This window comes from Podarcis filfolensis (genome assembly GCF_964270895.1).
Source record: "Podarcis filfolensis genome assembly, chromosome: 5".
NCBI classification, from domain to species: domain Eukaryota; kingdom Metazoa; phylum Chordata; class Lepidosauria; order Squamata; family Lacertidae; genus Podarcis; species Podarcis filfolensis.
In genome coordinates this window covers 66,606,146-66,624,807 of record NC_139608.1, presented here as the reverse complement: position 1 = coordinate 66,624,807, position 18,662 = coordinate 66,606,146, and the positions used below count along the sequence as shown (strand labels likewise).

Genomic DNA, 18,662 nt, shown 5'->3' with positions numbered 1-18,662 from the left:
TTGTTGTAAATTACCCTGTGATCTTCAGATAAAGGATGGTTCATAAATTTAATAAATAATAATAACTTGGTGATGAAGATTTTCATATGCCTGTGTTTACTTTTTCTGTAAATATGCATAGGAACAAGATACAGAGAAAGGAAGTTACAACCATCTAGAAATAATATGAAGGCAAGGAGAAAGTATGCCACTACGCCATCTCCAGGATCACTTTGTAATTGTTGGACAAACTACTGCCATGGAGAAGACTTACCCACAGCATTATTTATGAAGGCAAGTCCTAACAGAAACTTAGCCAAGAGAGAAGACTCATGCAGACAAACTGGAGGTATGTCAGGCATCATCAATTGTTCAGTTCCATTATCTACTTAATATGCACTTCTGCACTCCTGCTTGACCTGTTGGTGTTTTGCTGAACAATTTTGTATTATTCTGTTGCTTTTTGGAATGTAATAGCTCCCTGCTGCTTTGGAATAAATGCAGATATATTTTAGTTTTTATGTATGTGACCATGTTGCTTAATAGTGGAACATGGGGATTGAATCTGAGACATTCTGGATGCAAAACAGGTGCTTTTCCATTCTGCTGTAGGTCTTTCCTTGGTAATGTTGTGTTGCGTTGTTTGTTTTTTAAGGACGAATGGTATATAATATAAATAAATAAACAAACTGCAGCTGACTGAAACTTAGTCTCTAATTCCCAAGGTAACCTAACAGGATATGATGTTAGAAATACATTCATGAGAAAGGCAGATTGATGTGTAAAAACAAAATAATCAAAGGTGGTAATGCATGCCAATACAAATGGGAAAAATGAACCCAGAAAGACAAGTATGCAGGGGGATGGAGAGAGAGAGAGAGAGAGAGAGAGAGAGAGAGAGAGAGAAGTGTCCTTGGGAGAGAACAAATCTAATCAAGGGAGATGGTGAAAGAATTCAAAAACAGGGAACAAAGTGATCAATCACACTGACATGCAGGGAAGCTGACTTTAAGTGACTCAAAGAAATATATTTAAAAATAAAGCTAATGTTTGTAAGCAATTCCATTGGGCATGCATTTTAATAGCATTCCTTCAAAACAGAGTCTTTTGAGATTGGCATGTACCCAGGATATGCTATCCTTTCCAATACCAAGCTTGGATTCTAGTGGTAAGTGACAGCAACCCAGATGGTAGTAAGTCATGCAAACTTTTCACAGTAAATCTATTTCTAATGCCTGGCCAGTGGCTATGATAGATGGTGGGGTTTTTGCTAGGTGTTTCCTTTCAGACACAACCTTCTATTTTACAATAAAACAAGGGCAGGAGTAGGGGACCTGCCACCCTCCAGATGTTGTGGCTACAACTCCCATCATCTCTGACAATAGGCTAGGCAGGCTGGGGCTGATTGGAATTGGAAGGATCGCAGGTTGCCCACCCCTGGACAAATGTGACCAGGTGCAAAGAAGAACAGAGTTCCTGTATATGTATATGTTGTGTCAAGGGGAAATTTTAAAAAAATCTATTAAAATGTATCCCTATCCTCCTTTGCATGTGGTTAGCCTAAATACAGCTGTATAAAACAGGTGAAGAAGAGGTGGGGTGAAAAGGCTAGACCTGATATTTGCTTTATTTCATAAAAATTTATACACCACTTGACTGTAAAAAAACAACAAACAAACAAACTCGGGGTGGTTTAAAAGCCTCAAAGCAGTTATGGAGCAAATGGGCATGGGTTTAGTGCAATTCCATGTTTATTCATTCATGCTATTTCTGGGCACTCTGTAACAGACATTTTCTTGGTAAGCAGATAGGTTAGCACGTTAAGAACTCTGCCTTTTGTGTAAAATGTTTACTGTACTTCTCCAGTATCTTCAGTTTCTCAGTTTAGCAGGTGAACTTTCCCCCAGAACCTGGCATAGAGATGTGATTCTACCAGGTTAATTCTGAGCTCCAGGTACATGCATTGCAGCCTTTTTTTTCATAGACACTGTTGAAGACACAAGCTGGTGCCATAATGGCAAACATAGTATGAGATGAGGTTCTCCAAAATTTTCAATATAAGCCCAGGGTGCTTGAAAAGTACTGCTAGCCAATACACTATGTGTATTATATAATGCATCTAAAGCTAAAATGTGTGGGACAACTTGCAATGTGACAAACTTAGGTTTAATCCTACTGGCTGCTTAACCTGTATAGCAAATTTCTATCTATCTATCTATCATCTATGTATCTGTCAGGGAACTGCAATCAGGTCAGAGGCGAGAGGGGGAAGCGCAGTTGTGTTATAGGGAACCTCCGAAGACCTTGCGAAGCAGCTCCTCCTCTGGCAAGGAGGAAAGCCCCACCACCAGTGGAGAGGAGGTGGTGGGAACAGGGGATGCAAGGGAGAGCCTCAATGCCGGAGAGGAGGGAAGGACCCCTTTGCCAGCGCCCAGTCTGCGCAGTAGGTTTCGGCGCAAGGAAGGGAGGAGAAGGCTGGGGGGTCACGTGACTGTTATGCTGGGGGAGGTACAAGGACCGCCCACTCTCAGATTCTGCGAGCGAGTGAGCCAGACATGACGCTCTTCACTGTAAATAGTTTGCACTAATAATAAAGCCTGGAAAAGACAGGTCGGAGTCTTGCCTGTTTGCTCTCGAGCAACCACACCACACCTGACACTATCTGTCTATCTGTAAAACTTCTTACTACCAGTTGCCAAAAACCACAGGAGGGAAAAGTGCTCTAGTGCTTGAATCCTGCTTGTGGGTTTCCCACAGGCCTTTGGTTGACCATTGTGGTAGCAGAATGCCAGACCAGATTGGCCATTGGCCTGATCCAGTAGGCTCTTCTTATGTCACTATGTTCCAAATAATCTAAATTTGAAGTGAAGTGGAAAGGTAACGGTCAGAGTAAAGGAAAGGGTAGCAGAAGGAGATGTTCAAAATGCAGAAAGGGAATCTAGAGATGTAATCCTTTCTCAGTTCTGGGCAAGCATCCACTAATAGGATGGAGACTAAATTGAAAGTGGTGTGATAGTGTTCTTTAGCAAGGACATTCATCCCACTGTCATATCTGGACAAGCGGGCTTTGTACAAATTGAAAGTGCTTAAAGCAAAACAAAACAAAACAAGAGACAACTGTGGGCAAAAATAAATGAACATCATCCTTCACAACCTAGTGCTCTTCAGCTATTTTGGATTACAACTTCCATCAGTCCCAACCAGTATGGCTAAAGGTCAGGGATGATGGGTGTTGCAGCCCAAAACATCTGAAAGGCACCAGGTTGGGGAAGACAGATGCATACCATGGAAAACGATGGGTCTATCATGCTACCTCCAGATCTTAAATATGTAGTCTCTATAAGTACCCGTCTGCCTAGCTGGGACAATTACTTTCACAAGCGAGGACCTGAAGGGTGCTATGACCCTTCTGACAGTTTGGCTGTGAAATATCTTTGGTATTTCAGCTTTTCAGTCTCCTGCCCTTTGGGCTTTCCATTTGGAAGGATAAAAAAGTGGGGAGCACTGGGAAGAAGTACCAGTTGTCCACTCCATGTGAAGCCAGAGTTTCCAAGATGGAGGAAAGGCTAAGCCTGGGCCAACCACTTCACTCCAGAGCACTCTTGACTACTCATCTTCCTCTAGAAACTGCTGGTGATGCTGCAAACTGAAAAACTCTTGGAATGTCCAGGAGCAGCACCCTTCCTACAGCAGCTGCCAGTAGGTTCACTTCCCTGAGCAGCCATTCTTTGGAAACTTCCTGGTTTCTGGGGTCCATTGCATGGAGCCATAGCCTGGGACGAGAATCTCCGAAGAGGATATCATATGAGCCGATGACAGCTCTCTCCCTTTGCTGTTCTTGGCATGAGGTTGACGTACTCGCGACCCAGTTTTTTTTGGAAGTGCATCAGCAGCCCATCCCAGAGCAAGAGCCCCATACCAAGCGATCCCTCCGAGGCACCCCTGCGCCCCTGCGCCCTTGCATCAGAGCACGTGTGCGAGGCGTACGCGTGCGAGAGAATCTGAAAAAGAGCCCGCCTTGCCGCTCGTGGCCACACTGCCGCTTTGCCAAGGCTTCGCCTCTCCTTCCGAGGCAGCGCCGGCGACGTCCGTCTCACTCCGGGGAGCGTGAAACAGCCGAGGAGGAGGACGGCGTGTCCAAATCCTTCTTGACAGCGCGCCATGAATCTTCTCCGAGCTTCCCTGCCCACCTGATCTGAAGCCGACCGGCCATCCCTCACTCCTGAGGAACAACGCGGCCGTCGTCTTGCCGCCTTCCTCCTCCGCCTGCGCCAGCGAGAGGGAGCGAGCCCAGAGCCCCGCCGCCGCCGCCGCTCGGCTGAAGAAGGGCTGCTGCAACCTGCTGCCTCCTCGCGGCTTCCTCCAGTTCTCCCTCCCTCCGCGCTCTTCTCTTTCCTCCGCTGCTGCTGCAGGAGGAGAGCGAAAACTGGCCGGTCTCCCCTGACCCCCAGCCACCCCCTCGATTTACCGTGTCGAGGCGACCCCGCGCTTCCCTCAGGATTTGGCAGGCGCCTCCTTCGTCGCTCGTCCTAGCTCAGCGAAGCTCCCTTTGCCCTGGATGGTGGGAGGGGACACCTTTCCCCTCGCCGAGAGGCTCGGCCAAGAAGCGCCTCTTCGCGCGGAGCACTCGCGGCGCTTCCTCGAGCGCGCGGGGCGCGTGCTCAGTCTCTCCCCCGACATCCCGCCCTCTCTGCCTTAAACGTTACGTCCTCCCCCCCTTTTTTTACCTCAAAGTTTTTTTATTATTATTATCTCCCGCTACTCTTCTTCCCCCACCTCGCTCTCCCTTCTCAAAGAGTCCTGTTTCCGGGCAGAAGAAGAGCGAGCCTGCAGCCCGGGCGGCAGAAGCGTCGTCGTCGCCCTCTTCCTGTGGAGAGATGCCCGCGGACTGACTGAGGGAAGGAGCGCGGGGGGCAAAGCGGCTTCCCTCAGCCCAGGTGGCGCCCAAGCGAGGCGGGCGGGCGGAGGGAGAAGCGCGAGGACGGAGGGCGTCGCGGAAGAAGACGTCGCTTCGCCTCGCCTTGGCAGCAAGAGGAGCAGCTTCTGAGGGGAAGCGCCGCCGGCCGCCCGCGCGGGCAGGGGATTATCCGCCGGCTGTGCAGAGGTGGCTTCTGCTGAGGTAAGAACAACCCCGCTCCGCGCGTCCAGGTGGAGGCAGAAGACGGCCGCGTCTCCTTAAAGCGCTCCTTTTTGGCTGCTCGTCCTCTTTCTCTGGCGTTGCTGCAGTGTCCGTTGGCGATGCCGGAAAGTTGCCGTCGGTGGGCTTCGGTGAGGATGGGATGGGAGGGTGTGTGGGGGGGTAGGATCCAAGTTGCGTTTCCCTCTCGCTTCCCTCGCGTGCCGAAGAAGCCGAGCCAGGCCCTGCGCTGCCAAGGCAACTGTTGTCACTGAGCCGAGAAAGGGGGGGTGCCTGAAGGTCATCCAGCCCAACCCCTCGACGAAGCCACGCAGGCAGAAATCGCCCCGTGTCGTGCAATAAAATGAGGACAGCATTTTTCAGGATGGGTAGTGTGTGACGTGAGGCGCAGGGGGCCAGATATGGGTGCGAAAGGGTTGGTAGCTGGAATGCTCTCCCTCCCCCCCCCCATTTCAAGCTGTTGTAACAGCACCTTCTGCTAGCAAAAGTTTTCCCTTCCTTTCTGCATGTAGCACGGCGGCGTGTCTCGTTCCGCGAGAAGATGGGAGCTTTGCCCGTGGCGAGAGCTTTTTGCCCACCGTGCTTTCCATATTCGTCACTCCAACATTTAACCTTTTAACGTGTAAGATGTGAGACAGCTCAGTCGGTAAGGCGTGAGACTCTTCATCTCAGGGTGGTGGGCTCGAGAGATTCCTGCATTGCAGGGGGTTGGGATAGATGACCCTGGTGGTCCCCTTCCAGCTCATGATTCCTTAGTGGAGGAGGGAGCAAAAGGCTCTGGAATGTAATGAAAGGCAAATCTCGCTCCCCCCTTCCCCAGTTTATTCTGAGGCGATCGTCCTCAAATAAAAACCCTTAAAGTTACTCAAGATGCTTACTAGGCATCTTCAGTGGAATGGAGTAAGTTCTGAGTAGGTAAAGAAGCAAAGAGCCATGATGAAATTAGAGAGAGGCGTGACTTTCCCTATTTCTGGGGTTGATGGGCATTGAGAGTTGAGGGAGAGCGAGCACCGTTCTCGCGCTGTTCTTCCTGAATCTGTGACGAAACACCATTTCTGCTAAAGCAAATACTAGGGGAGAGAAGCATTGCCCTGGCGTGGTGATCGTCGCCTGTTTCCCAAGCAAAAAGTTGCGCCGGGTAGGATGTGAAGGCGAAGGGAGCTGCTCCTGCTGCGCCTGTGTGCTTTGCTTATCTGCATATGGTAATAATCGGTCAGAGAGAGAGAGAGAGAGAGAGAGAGAGAAATGAACCCGTTAGTATTCTGTTCTTGTAAGACTTGGCGCGGGAGACATAGGCTGCTGTTACATTTCATTTCCGATCTCGTTGGTGGGAGTGGAATAATGCTGGCTGCCTTCTCTGCTGTCTCGCACGTGCCTTCTTCCCCCTCAGATTCGGTGTAAAGGCAGAGAGAGAGAGAGAGAGAGCGCGCGCACCCCACCCCGTTTTGGCTCCGCTCCTGTTTGCCTATGGACCAGTAAGCAGTGAGTGGAAGCAAGCCTTTCTCGGGGATGGGAGGCAGCATGTATTCTGCCAGAACTACAGAAGCACCAGCAGCCTGCTTGTTCTGTAGCTGGAAGTCCCGGCAGATGACCCCACACTCTCCAGGATATTTGCAGAACGCACACTGTTTACCCCCCCCCCCATCCCTGTTAGAATTGTGTGGTTTGGGCACTACAGGTGATGTTTCTAGCTGGCGAGATCCATCATTTAGATTTTCCCAGAGCAGCAGAGCTTTTTTGTCTTGGTGGATGTTTAATAGCAAAGCGGAGGGAGAGAGCACAGCACTTTAAAGATGGGGTGGATCAGCACATAATTTATCAGTAAAGCAATTTTGCTCTGAAATGGGAGATGGCTCCTCAACTGGGTCAGAGGTTTAATGAGATCTGTTGTGTTAACTATAGCAAAGGGTTTCATATTCATGCAGCCCAACCATGTGCATGTTTACTCAGAAGTAAGTCCCAGTGAAATCTATGGGACTGGTACCCAAATAAGTGTGCATAAGGTTACTGCTGCTAGTGTTTGAATGCTGGAGATTCATTATTTGTTTTATTTTGTAACATTTCCACTCCACTCTTCTACTAGGAAGCTCAGTGTGATGTTGCTAACGAACAAAGTTTATTGATTTTTAAAGTGCAAAACTCAGGCCAGGAACTCAAATAGATGTTGATTTATTAAAAATGTCATTTAATAATTGGAGGTATATGAAGAAATCCATTCCTTATTATTCTGCTGAGGTGCTCATTTCCACTTGGAATAAAAACATAATCTGACAGTTTTTATTCTGCATTTCGATATTTCCATGGAGGACATGCCATGTTGAATAACAACTTTGACAAAAACATGGCCAGTCTGATGGGACAGATGATTAATGTTTCTTTTAACTCAGACAAGAAGCTTGTAGCAAAATTATCATGTTATAAAAATCTAGTATCAAATTTTGTATTGGTTAATCAAGCAACTTGACTAGATATTTAGTTAACTAAGCCTCTTCTGCCAACAACTGTACTCAAAGAGGAAAATGCTGTGAGAATGGTTCTCTTCAATTTGCATACCGTGTAGCTCTCCTAGCTGCAGCAATAGCTTGCAGTATATTGGAAAGAAGAATCACTGGCAACAACAGAGTAAAATATGATGGAATGGCAATGCTTGTTGGGTGTTCACACTGTCAGGGTCTGTGATTTGTGCATGTAATTCCACATGTTGAATGCAGTTTTTAAACTTTCTTTATATTTTGAACTTATAGATAAAATTCTCCACAATGTGAGATTCCAGAATAGAAACAAACAAAAAAATGAATGGGGGAGAATGTGGTTTAAAAGATTGCCTGGTGTATTATATAAATACGGAAACTGGACTTTAGTTAGCAGATATTATCGCTTGTATCTTGTGTTTGTGTTGGAAGCCCCACTTATGCCACCCTCTGGAAGACATGGTGACTAACTCCCAATTTATTTGAATAAAGTACCTAACCTTGCAAGTACTTAAAATATTGAAATGTCATGATATCTGAAGTGGTTCCTGCAAATGTGATTTTTTTTGCATAGCACAAATTACTTCTCCCTCTCTTTTTGCTTAGGGTTATGCCATTGTCAGTAAGGTTTTCCGTTCTACTTTAATGTACTTTCAAGTGGCACATCTTTCCTAGTAGCAACAGTACTCAAGGAGGGTGGGGAGTCTCTTGACAGTGCAAATAATTATATGTGCAATGAGATTCAAGAGCATGTTTGCAGCTGTTTGTAGTATATGAGTACTTACAAGTAATGCATTTGCTTTCTTTAATAGAAATAGCTCCTCGGAGCGATTTATCTTCTCATGCTCTTACTTTCCCTTTCCCAACATTGTTAACTGCTATAAAAAGAAATGGAGTTGTGTCACTTAAAGCATTATTGATATGGAAAGTTAACAGGTACATCACGGCAGTACAACACAATCTAGTGTTCCACTTGTCTTTTTTGCTGATAGCGCTGCTTTAGTTCTGTTTTGCTTCCTGTATGGATCAAGGGAAAGCATCTTGCTAGTTTCTCTGAGTGTAGTAGGAAGGATGCCTGTCTGTGGAGAGAGAAGGGATGTGTGCTAACAATGGTTCCTATTGGTTTTCAGCAGCAGTAGATGGCCTTGTTTCTTCCCTGCCTGTGCTTTCACTGGGTGTTTGCTTGCCATATTATTCTCCTTAAGTTGTTTATTTTCAGGACTGTCTTGATGGAAGAGGTAATGGTTGCAGAAATGCTATACACTTCCAAGAGAGATGGTTGTTTATGAATCTGTCTTCATTCCATGTTTGATCTTGCTCTCTAGCTGTGTCCCTGCATAGAAATGAGAACTGAACCAACAATGCTAATGACTGACCAAAGGTACTTGTACCTGTGCTTCTCATTCTTTACCCCAGTGCTTGACTGCACTGAGTTACTAACTTACAAGTTAGCTCCTTGTTGAAGCCTTTGTCACCCTACTGAAATGACAGTAAGTTTGTGGGCTGCCAGGTTAGAAGCATTTATTGGATGAAGAAATGGCTGGTGGTAACTCCGGGGTGTGAGCTTCTCCTTCTCTAGACTTTCATTGATGGTCCCTTAGTCCATTGTGCCAGAGCAGTGAGCACAATATAACAAGGTTATGAAAGATAATGCCAAGGTTGCAGGTTCGATCCCCATATGCGACAGGTGCATATTCCTGCTTTGCATGGGTTTGAGCTAGATGATCCTCAGGGTCCCTTCCAACCCTGAAATTCTATAGGTCTATGCAGGATCATAGTCTATTTAGGCTGAGAGACCTAGTCTGAATTTTTTGATAATGGCGTGTATGTGCTTATTCCACACTTTTTTCATGCAGATAAATTTGCTTGCCAGGTGTTTAGGGCACCTGGACCTCTAGCCAGCAGGGTGCTTCATCATATGCAGCCCCCTTTGCTTAAGTTCTCTTTTACATTGAAATACATGTCTGCCAAAGGTGAAGGTGGCTAGGTTCCTAGTTGCTGTCCTTTCCCAAAAGCGACGCCAAGGAGCTCTACAAGCTAATTAAGGCGTAGGATGCCTTTCCATTTTATAGTATTTTATTGTTATAGTAGTGTTTTAGCGATTGCTTTTTTTCTCCTTACGGCACAAGCTGTTATTTATGTGTTGTTTTTACCTGTATGGGCCTATGGCCGTAATAAATGATATTCATGTCTGCCAAAGAACTTGGAGTGAGCAGCATCTTATCTAATTTCCCCTTTGATACCACATCTCTCCAAAAGCATTTTTCACATGCCAGATGACATAGGGAACTGCAGTATGTTGGTGGCAGGCAGCAACAAATCAAGGGATGGCTAAGATAGCACTTAGAACGTGGCAGTTGAAACATCTGACTGAAGACTTGTTGGGGTGGGGCAAATGAACACTCTTGCTTGCTGGTGCCTCTTGTTTCTGCCACCAGAGGTTGAGAAAGATGATTAGCTACAGCCCAGTAAGGAGCTCCTAGTTTATGAGGGACATATGTCTGTGTGCTGCTACAGCCATTTCCAGTCTGGGATTTATTTCCTCTGGGATCCACCATGGTCCAGTGATCCAGCCGTTCAAACAACTGAAAACAGCGGAAACCGGTATTCATTTTTGCTCTTCCCAAGTAACTCTCGTCTGTTTTATTATATTATATAACTATTATAAGGCTGTCTTGAGAACTTGTGTTAGTTGTCAGTGTTTAAAATACCCTCATTGACAAACAAACAAGTGGATCCCTACATTCACATATCTGTTTTGGGTGTCTTGATAAGCTTGCCTACTTCTTAAATGCTTATTATTCAAAGACTTGTAATCAGAATTTTCTAATCAGATGCTCAAAAGCCAATTTAAAACCATTCCTCAAAGGTGTACATAACTTGCTAGCATTGCAGTTTTATATGTGATATGTTAATCTGCCGGGGGGGGGGGGGGAGCCCTGAATGGTACAGATCTTCTAAAACGACAACACAGTTGAGTTTAGAGAAATTTCTTTCTGTATTTCAGATAAGTGTAAGTGAATAATGTAGTGCAATTTCCTTGTCACATTGTGGTCTGTGCTGCTACAATGGTGTGTAGCAGCTGGTGGGTGTCATCGGAAGCACATGCTGGCACAACTAGTAAAATAGGTCTGAAAGACTACAATCTTCTAATCCAAGTGCTCTGTTGAATGTTAATATGCCTTCATGAACTCTCCACTATAGTAGCAATAAGTTGGTGGTGATATAATTAAAAGTTTGTCAAACTGGAACAGGAATGTGATGTGCAGGTTTGTTTGAAGCTGTTTATCACAGACTGACCAGTCATATATTTCAATATGCTCTAAAATTCTTCTCCTTACTTGGCAGTAAGCCAATATGATGGACAAATCTATAATATGCTTTGGCAATGGCATGAGAACTACAGGTGAAATTCGGAATATTAGAATATCGTGGAAAAGTTCATTTATTTCAGTAATTCAACTTAAAAGGTGAAACTAATATATGAGATAGACTCATGACATGCAAAGCAAGATATGCCAAACCTTTATTTGTTATAATTGTAATGATCATGGCGTACAGCTGATGAAAACCCCCAATTAACAATCTCAGAAAATTAGAATATTAAATGAAATCAGCAAAACAAGGACTGCAAACAGAGCAACATTGGACCTCTGAGAAGTAGAAGCATGCATATGTACTCAGTACTTGGCACTGCTGTGGTGTTATAGAAGACCAGGAAGCTTCAATAGCAGCCTTCAGCTCTTCTGCATTTCTCGGTCTCGTGTCTCTCATCTTTCTCTTGGCAATGCCCCATAGATTCTCTATGGGATTCAGGTCAGGCGAGTTTGCTGGCCAATCAAGCACAGTAATCCCATGGGCATTGAACCAGGTTTTGATACTTTTGGCAGTGTGGGCAGGTGCCAAAGTCCTGCTGGAAGATGATGTCAGCATCCCCATAAAGCTCGTCTGCGGAAGGAAGCATGAAGTGCTCCAAAAACTCCTGGTAGACGGCTACGTTGACCCTGGACTTAATGAAGCACAGTGGACCAACACCAGCTGATGACATGGCTCCCCAAATCAACACAGACTGTGGAAATGTCACACTGGACTTCAAGCATCTGGCATTGTGTGCCTCCCCATTCTTTCTCCAGACTCTGGGTCCTTGGTTTCCAAATGAGATGCAAAAGCTGCTCTCATCAGAAAAGAGATTTGGGGAGCCATATCTCATATATTAGTTTCACCTTTTAAGTTGAATTACTGAAATAAAGGAACTTTTCCACTATATTCTAATTTTCCAAATTTCACCTGTAGTCCTGCAAAACCATAACACTCAACACATAGAATGATGTGAATCAGCCCTAATTGAAACTTGGGAAAGCATATAAAAATGCTTTCTTACCAAGAAAATAGGTGGGCTCTCTACTGATACTGCATCAATCATGTTGCTATATTGATATATTGATCTTTAAAAGAAAAAACAACAACACACTGAGCAGTTTATTATTTGTGAGGAAGCTCATGGTTATAGATGAAGGAAGGTGACTATCAAGCTTGGAATGTACTAAGCAATAAGAGTATTTTTACCACCCTTTACCACAAGTATGACACACATCTGGAATTTAGAGGCAGGGCTTCCTACTGAGAAGGTATAGTCTTAACATGAAGGCATTGCCTCTATTTTATTCAGAGCCAGGCTATATGGTAGAATCACTGTCACCTTGAAAAAGCTGTTGAGCATTCTGGTGGCTGTACTGACTGAGTTGTGGTCTAGACTAGAACATCTGGAGGGCACTAAGTTGAGGGATGCTGTTGTAAGCAGAAGCTACTACAGAACATGTTCCGTAGCTCCTATGGAAAATTAACTAGAGAGAGAAAAGCAGAGATAAACAACAGGTGCAAAAAGACAGTTTGTTCCTTTCAGGCATGATCCCCTTCAGTTTCCTCTGGCAGTAGGGGCTGTGATTGTCAACAAAGAGAGCCAGGTTGCACTTGCATCTTGGATATAATGTAACTTGGCCTCCGGAGAGCATTGATGATGGGCGAGCAGTGCTGGAATAATAGAGTCTTTGCCTAACATAATATGAAGATGCACAGATCTTTTACTGTAACTTTATAGTTGGCTAGCTTTTTCTCAAGCAACACAGGTATGGTTTGTATTTGGTAAAGCATGAAAGCATTTCAGAATGCAGTGACTCAAGAAGGAATAAGGGCCTTTCAAAGATCAGGTCATATCTCACCTATCTATAGATATCCCAAAGAAAGGCAATCAAAATTCACAAAAACATGCAATAAAAAGGGATTTTATGCATAAATCATACTTTCCCCTCATTAGTTGTGGTGTATGTGTATCAAGAGAGGGTAATTTTCTTATTAACAGACAAAAAATAATTGCATAGCATAAGTTTTTATTTTTTAATAAAAGCCCTGAACTCATCAGATGTTTCATTACTGAGTTTTAATGGGAAAGAAAGTCCATAATGATTTTGTTCTTTCTCTGAACACTGGGACCTTTAGAAATAAGACACTATGGCTTGAAGCATTGCAATGTAAAATTTGCACATCTTCTAGCCATAAGGCATTTTTTTTTTAAAAAAAGTGATGCTCAAATAGCTTTTGCATTTCCCACATCTATAATTTAGATTGCTGTTGTCTAGAATACACATCTGGTTTGAGAATGTCTATCTTCCTCTTTCTATTCTGCATTGCCATGCACGTATAACAGGTGTCAGATCCCAAAATAAAAGAAAATTTTACTGTCACCTGAAAATGACCCAAGTTTTGATCATGGAAACATCTTGCATGCATGTGGACAGTCAGTCACTTGAGTTAAATGCAAGTATTTGTTCTGTCTGCCTCAAGCAGATAACATTTCAGTATCTCTTGCTGCCAGCTCAGAAAATGCTTTCAGATTAACATGTTTTGGGGGTTGTGGGAAGTCTATTCTACTGCAGTAGTTTGAACTACAGGTACTACTCAGACACTACAGTGCTGCAGTGGCACATGATCCAGTTGGATGGATAGGAAATAGTCTGAGAAAACTCAGAAAACTTCAGAAGTTGCTGCCCGCTTGCACTTGGTTGCCTGTATCAATTGACTCTGAGGGCAGATTAGTGCATTTAGTGAATTTTCTCCAAGTGATTCCATAGGAGACACCTGGGAGAGAAAGCACTAGCTGAGCCCTTAAACTTGTGACAAAAAACCCAACATTCTATATTTTATGGGAATTAAAGTCAGATGTACCAGAATTTTATAAATATACTATAACACACCCTTCTTCTGGGCACTGCTTGTGTTCATATTGCATTTTATCTCTTTGCAGTTGGAAAGCATGTATCAGAAGATACATGTTTAAGAAAAGAACCACCTACCAATAATAAAGCCACAAAATAAATGTAATTGAATATATCTGACTCAGGTTTATTTACTGGCACATCTAAAAATGTGAATAAACATACTATGCTAGACATCAAACCTAAGTACAGGAAAATTATATTATGACAGCTTAAGTGTCATCTGCCTGACAAGGAAAAGCAAAATGCTTTACTGTGTTCATTGTGCACAAGGAGAGAAAAGCACTGTGTTTATAAACTGAAATTTTAAAAAACAAATACAGTATTTTTTTCTAGAAGAGTTTGCAGCTGTGTTGGAGACAATGTATTCTAAAAGTAATACACCATGGATTTGCAAATGTAGACCTCTGTCTGTCTGTTTGTCTGTCTCTTTCACTCTCTAACACCCATCCACACCAACCTGAGTACATTAAATTCATGGTGATTAGTACTCTCCTTGCCTTGTTTCTCCACAAACTCATCACAATAGTGATATGTTATGATTTATTGATGCACACATTGGTTTCATCGTATCTGAAATGTGTGAGCTTTAGCTTTCAAGATCAAATAGTAAAGGTCGCAGGTAAAAAAAAAAAGTTTGTATGTTAGCATTTACACATACTTCTGTAACATGTAGGTTTTGTGATAACAAAACCATTGCAGTGGCATGATTTTTGCAAGAAAAGATACGTGGATGACCCAAGGCTGCATAAATTTGCAAAGCTTCATCTACATCAATATACTAATAGTAAAGTTGCATGGGTTAGTAATTTACTTGGGAGGGATATTTTTCATATGGGCAAATCTGAGTTCCCCCCTAACTTTGCAATCATCAGTCCCCTGACAAGTATCTATATATGATACATGTTGCTGCATCCTAGCTAAGCAGAAGTTAAACAGATCAGTGCCTGAATAGAATACAACCTGGAAACAATGTATCTTTCAGAATATTGTTCTACAGTTGCGAAAGTGATACAACTGAGCAAATAAACACATGCTACTGTGTGGCTTTCTAAAATATTTAAACATTTCTTTCCCTTTTTTGGTACAGTATACTGTTTTGCTCTACTGTGACACCATAGCAGTAGCAATTAAATGTGGAGCATTTTAAACTAGAGCAAGAAGTTATACAACAGCTCAAACTTTTCTGGGGACTATTATACCACGAGACATGTGCAAACAAATCTAACATAGGACTGTGCACAGTAGTAATTGCTGCAGTAACTACAGCAATAATAGCATGTGCAAATGCATTATGACTTCAATACAGATCAAAATTGGTATGGCAAACTTCTTGTGTATCAATAAATAAGAATTGTTTTCAGGCCACTTATATAGAAGCTTAACTTTCTTTTCTTTCAGTATAAGTGCTTTGAGGGGAAGAGGTAGAAGCAAGAATAGAATCATAGAATTGTAGAGCTGGGATTTAAGAAACCACTTCTAGTTCTAAGCACTGCCAAGAATCCTTGGGGCCCCATTCTGTTTCCCCAAGTTTTTTAACATCTACATAAAATGTACATTTACATAAAATGGGAGAGATGTTCTGGGATTTGGAGTACAATTTCACCAGTATGTAAAAAACACCCCACATTATGTTTCCTTTCTGTCATATTTTGGGAAAGCTGTTGAGGTTCTGACCCCGTGCTTGAGGTTAGTAATGGATTGACATTTAATCCTGACAAGACAGGAGTCCATGTTGGATGTAATAGCACATCCATTAATCATTCAGGTTGGCAGTCTGGGTGTGCTTCCTGTGACAAGGAACTGTTTTGTCCAGCTTAGGTGAGTATGCCAGCTGTTTCCATTCCTAAAGAAGTCAGATTTGGCTGTTGTGTCACATGCCTTTAGTTATATTGTGGTTAGACTACTGCAGTCCTCTCAACACTTTTGAAAAGTGTCTGAAAGCTCCAGCTTGCCCAGGATCCAGTCAGTGGTCAGATAGATGACTGGTGCTGATGATCAGGTGCATATAACTCTTATATTGGTTTCAGATTCATTTTCAGGACCAATTCATAGTTCTTGCTATGATCTTTAAAGCCCTAATTGGTTTGGGGGTGGGGTTTCCTTAATCATCTGAGATACCATCCACCACATTCCTCCAACATCCAAGTTTTATTTGCTTGGAGGGCCTTCTCTGTTACTGTGTCTTGGCTTTATAATTCCATATCTAGGGAGGAATGTGTCACCCCTCTTTGATACCCTTCTGCTTCTGTTCAAGAAATCTGAACAGCTGGTCTTCAGTTTTTATTCTCCCTGGCAGTTTTTATTCTGAATCAAGTTTATTTAGCATTTTCATCTTTGTTGGTATTTTTTAAATCTCATGTTGATGTTGTACAATATATTGATTATTTCTAATACGAATACATGCTAAAATACATCCAGGAATGTGATTTATGTTGCTGCAAGATTATGATTAAATGTTTCCAGTAGAAAACTTGCATACAGAAAGCTCTGCGCTTGTCTCTAAAACAGCTATACTGGAATTGCAGAAAAACTTTGAGACAAGTGCAAAGGACTAGATTCTTTCTTGATTTTAATTTCCTACTGCTACATCTCAGTGAGGAGCCCAGTTGCTTTGGTCTAATGAGGAATAAAACCTAATTCCCTGTGCTATAATATTGATTTATTGATTTTTTTGCCTTAGTGTTGCTTTCATTACACTATCCTTCACCTCTTGTTTCAAGTGGTGTGTTTGCTGCCAATGCATCAAAATGGACTAAACAAGAGGTACTGGAAATGTAATGGGTTATCCTCTCAGGAGCTGTTATTCAAGATCATGTGCTTCCCTTTGGTTTCCCTCATGTATACCAAATCTTGGTCCCATGTGTCTTCAGAGAACTGCTGCAGTCATCCTGGCAACAAGCATATTTGAGGCAAGTTCATTACCCTACAACTCAAAGATGTACAAGCTCGTCCCATGTCATACAGAGATGGAGAAATAATTATGTTATTAATCTTGCACACATGCATTATGCCACACACACACACACACACACACACACACACTGCAGTGGAAAAATTGATGGTTTTAAGCACTGATTAACAATATGAATTTCAAAATATGTATATATCTATGTAAGTGAAAGAGTGACTGTCTATCCCCTTGTGCTCAGACTGAATATTTAATAGCCCCCCACCTTTTATTGCTTCTACAAAATGTGTATTTGCACTTGATACTCTCTATGTTGCATTTTATATTTATGCAGGTAGAATTCCCTATGTGAAGAGTCTTCTTGGCCCAGCTAGTTTCATTTAGGAGTTTGTAGCATTGCCATTCAGTTGTTAAACTCCAGATGATGTTGGACTACAACATTGTGCATTTGTCAGGGTTGATGGTAATTGTAGTCCAAAAACATCTGGAGGGCACTAGATTGATAAAGGCCATGATATATTATCAATAGATTTTATTGGCTGCTTTGAATGCATCCTTGTTGCCTGACATGCATATATCTTCTGTGCTTATTGTATTCTCATAATATATACATTGCTTTGCATATAATTATTATTCTTAATTAAAAAGCTCTTGGGCACCTTTCTGGAATATTAAGTCAAAGAGAGAGTGACATTCTGAAGGCAGAAGTACCGGAAAAGAATTCAGATCAGAAAAATGCAGCACAGTGACAAAGAAATTAAGCACAGTTTCAAGAAGTCAAATATCTTGTTAGGTCTGGCTGATAATCAATAAGCACTTTCAGAAATGGTGCTATAGACTGCTCTCCTTCAAGAAATTTGCTGTCTTAAAAATAAATTACTCTAACAGAGTGGAAATTAATTTTATACCGACTCTTCAAGGTATACAAAGTAGAAGTCAAATTTGCCTTTTTAACTTTCTCATTAACTGCAGTGGGGCTTGCTTGGGGGGATTGGCCCTTAGAGAGTATCCATGGCTGACCATAGATTACAGAAGCTGCCACTGTAATTGATCTGTGCTTAGGTTACATTTGATAAGTGCTTGCTTCTGAAGTGCTCAATCAGGTAACTAGAGACTTAAAAAACCCACACAACTTTTTAGAACAGGAAAGTCAGCAAATACTGCAGGCTACTTTTTGCTAACCTGCTGTTCTTCTGCTGAAATATATCTGGTTCCAGTAGCATTGTCTTTCCATTGGATGTATTAATTGCTTTTCTATTATGCATAGTCTTGCTGTCTTTACAGGGCTGTGGTATAGAAGCATTATTACCTAAATGAGGTGGAAACTTGAAGACTTGATGCTTACAGCATTTCAGGACTGTCATAGACTCACATGAATCCATAAATGATTAGGAGGCCCTCTCATCTACAGAGACGGGCATTCCCTTGTCACTCAGGGCTATGTCATCTATTAGTGACCAGAGGACATGGGGTTGCTTGGCACATAAAATGGTTTCAATAGGGGACCTCAGCAATTCAAAACTCATTGCCTGTTCTTATACCTACAAACCCAGGTGTGCTCCAACCATGTGATATTATCTTCATTTCCTGGAGTTTCGTGTCAAATGAGTTACATTAATTTTAATTTTTAAAAAGATTTTGTATTATATTGTATCATATTCTTGTGAGAACAAGATGCTGGACTAAGAAAGATGTGCCTTTCCCTTACATTCTGAATTTCAGGGTAGATGTCTGGTAGCTGACTTTTTTTTCTCTTCTCAGAGCACTTCTCTGCAACAATGGAAAAGCCTTCCATTGTGGGAAACTGCTACACGCATTCACCCCCTATGTCAGTCCACCCCACATATGATCCCCAATACATTTTTTCAATGAGTAATGAAACCTTTTGCATG

The 18,662-nt window shown here is 42.6% G+C and overlaps 1 protein-coding gene across 17 annotated transcripts in view; it reads left to right on the top strand.

The window, feature by feature from the left end:
• Positions 1-610: 610 nt before the first annotated feature.
• Positions 611-18,662, top strand: part of PCDH15 (protocadherin related 15) — a 633,377-nt gene continuing 615,325 nt past the window's right edge. For 9 of the 17 annotated variants that reach the window (XM_083614038.1, XM_083614050.1, XM_083614060.1 and 6 more), the window contains exon 1: positions 612-5,098. The gene's annotated coding sequence lies outside the window, so the exon portion shown is untranslated. Of the gene's footprint in view, positions 5,099-6,185; positions 6,319-6,348; positions 6,370-6,580; positions 6,599-18,662 lie in introns of those variants that run through there. The other 8 variants (XM_083614042.1, XM_083614044.1, XM_083614047.1 and 5 more) reach the window with 8 other exon arrangements.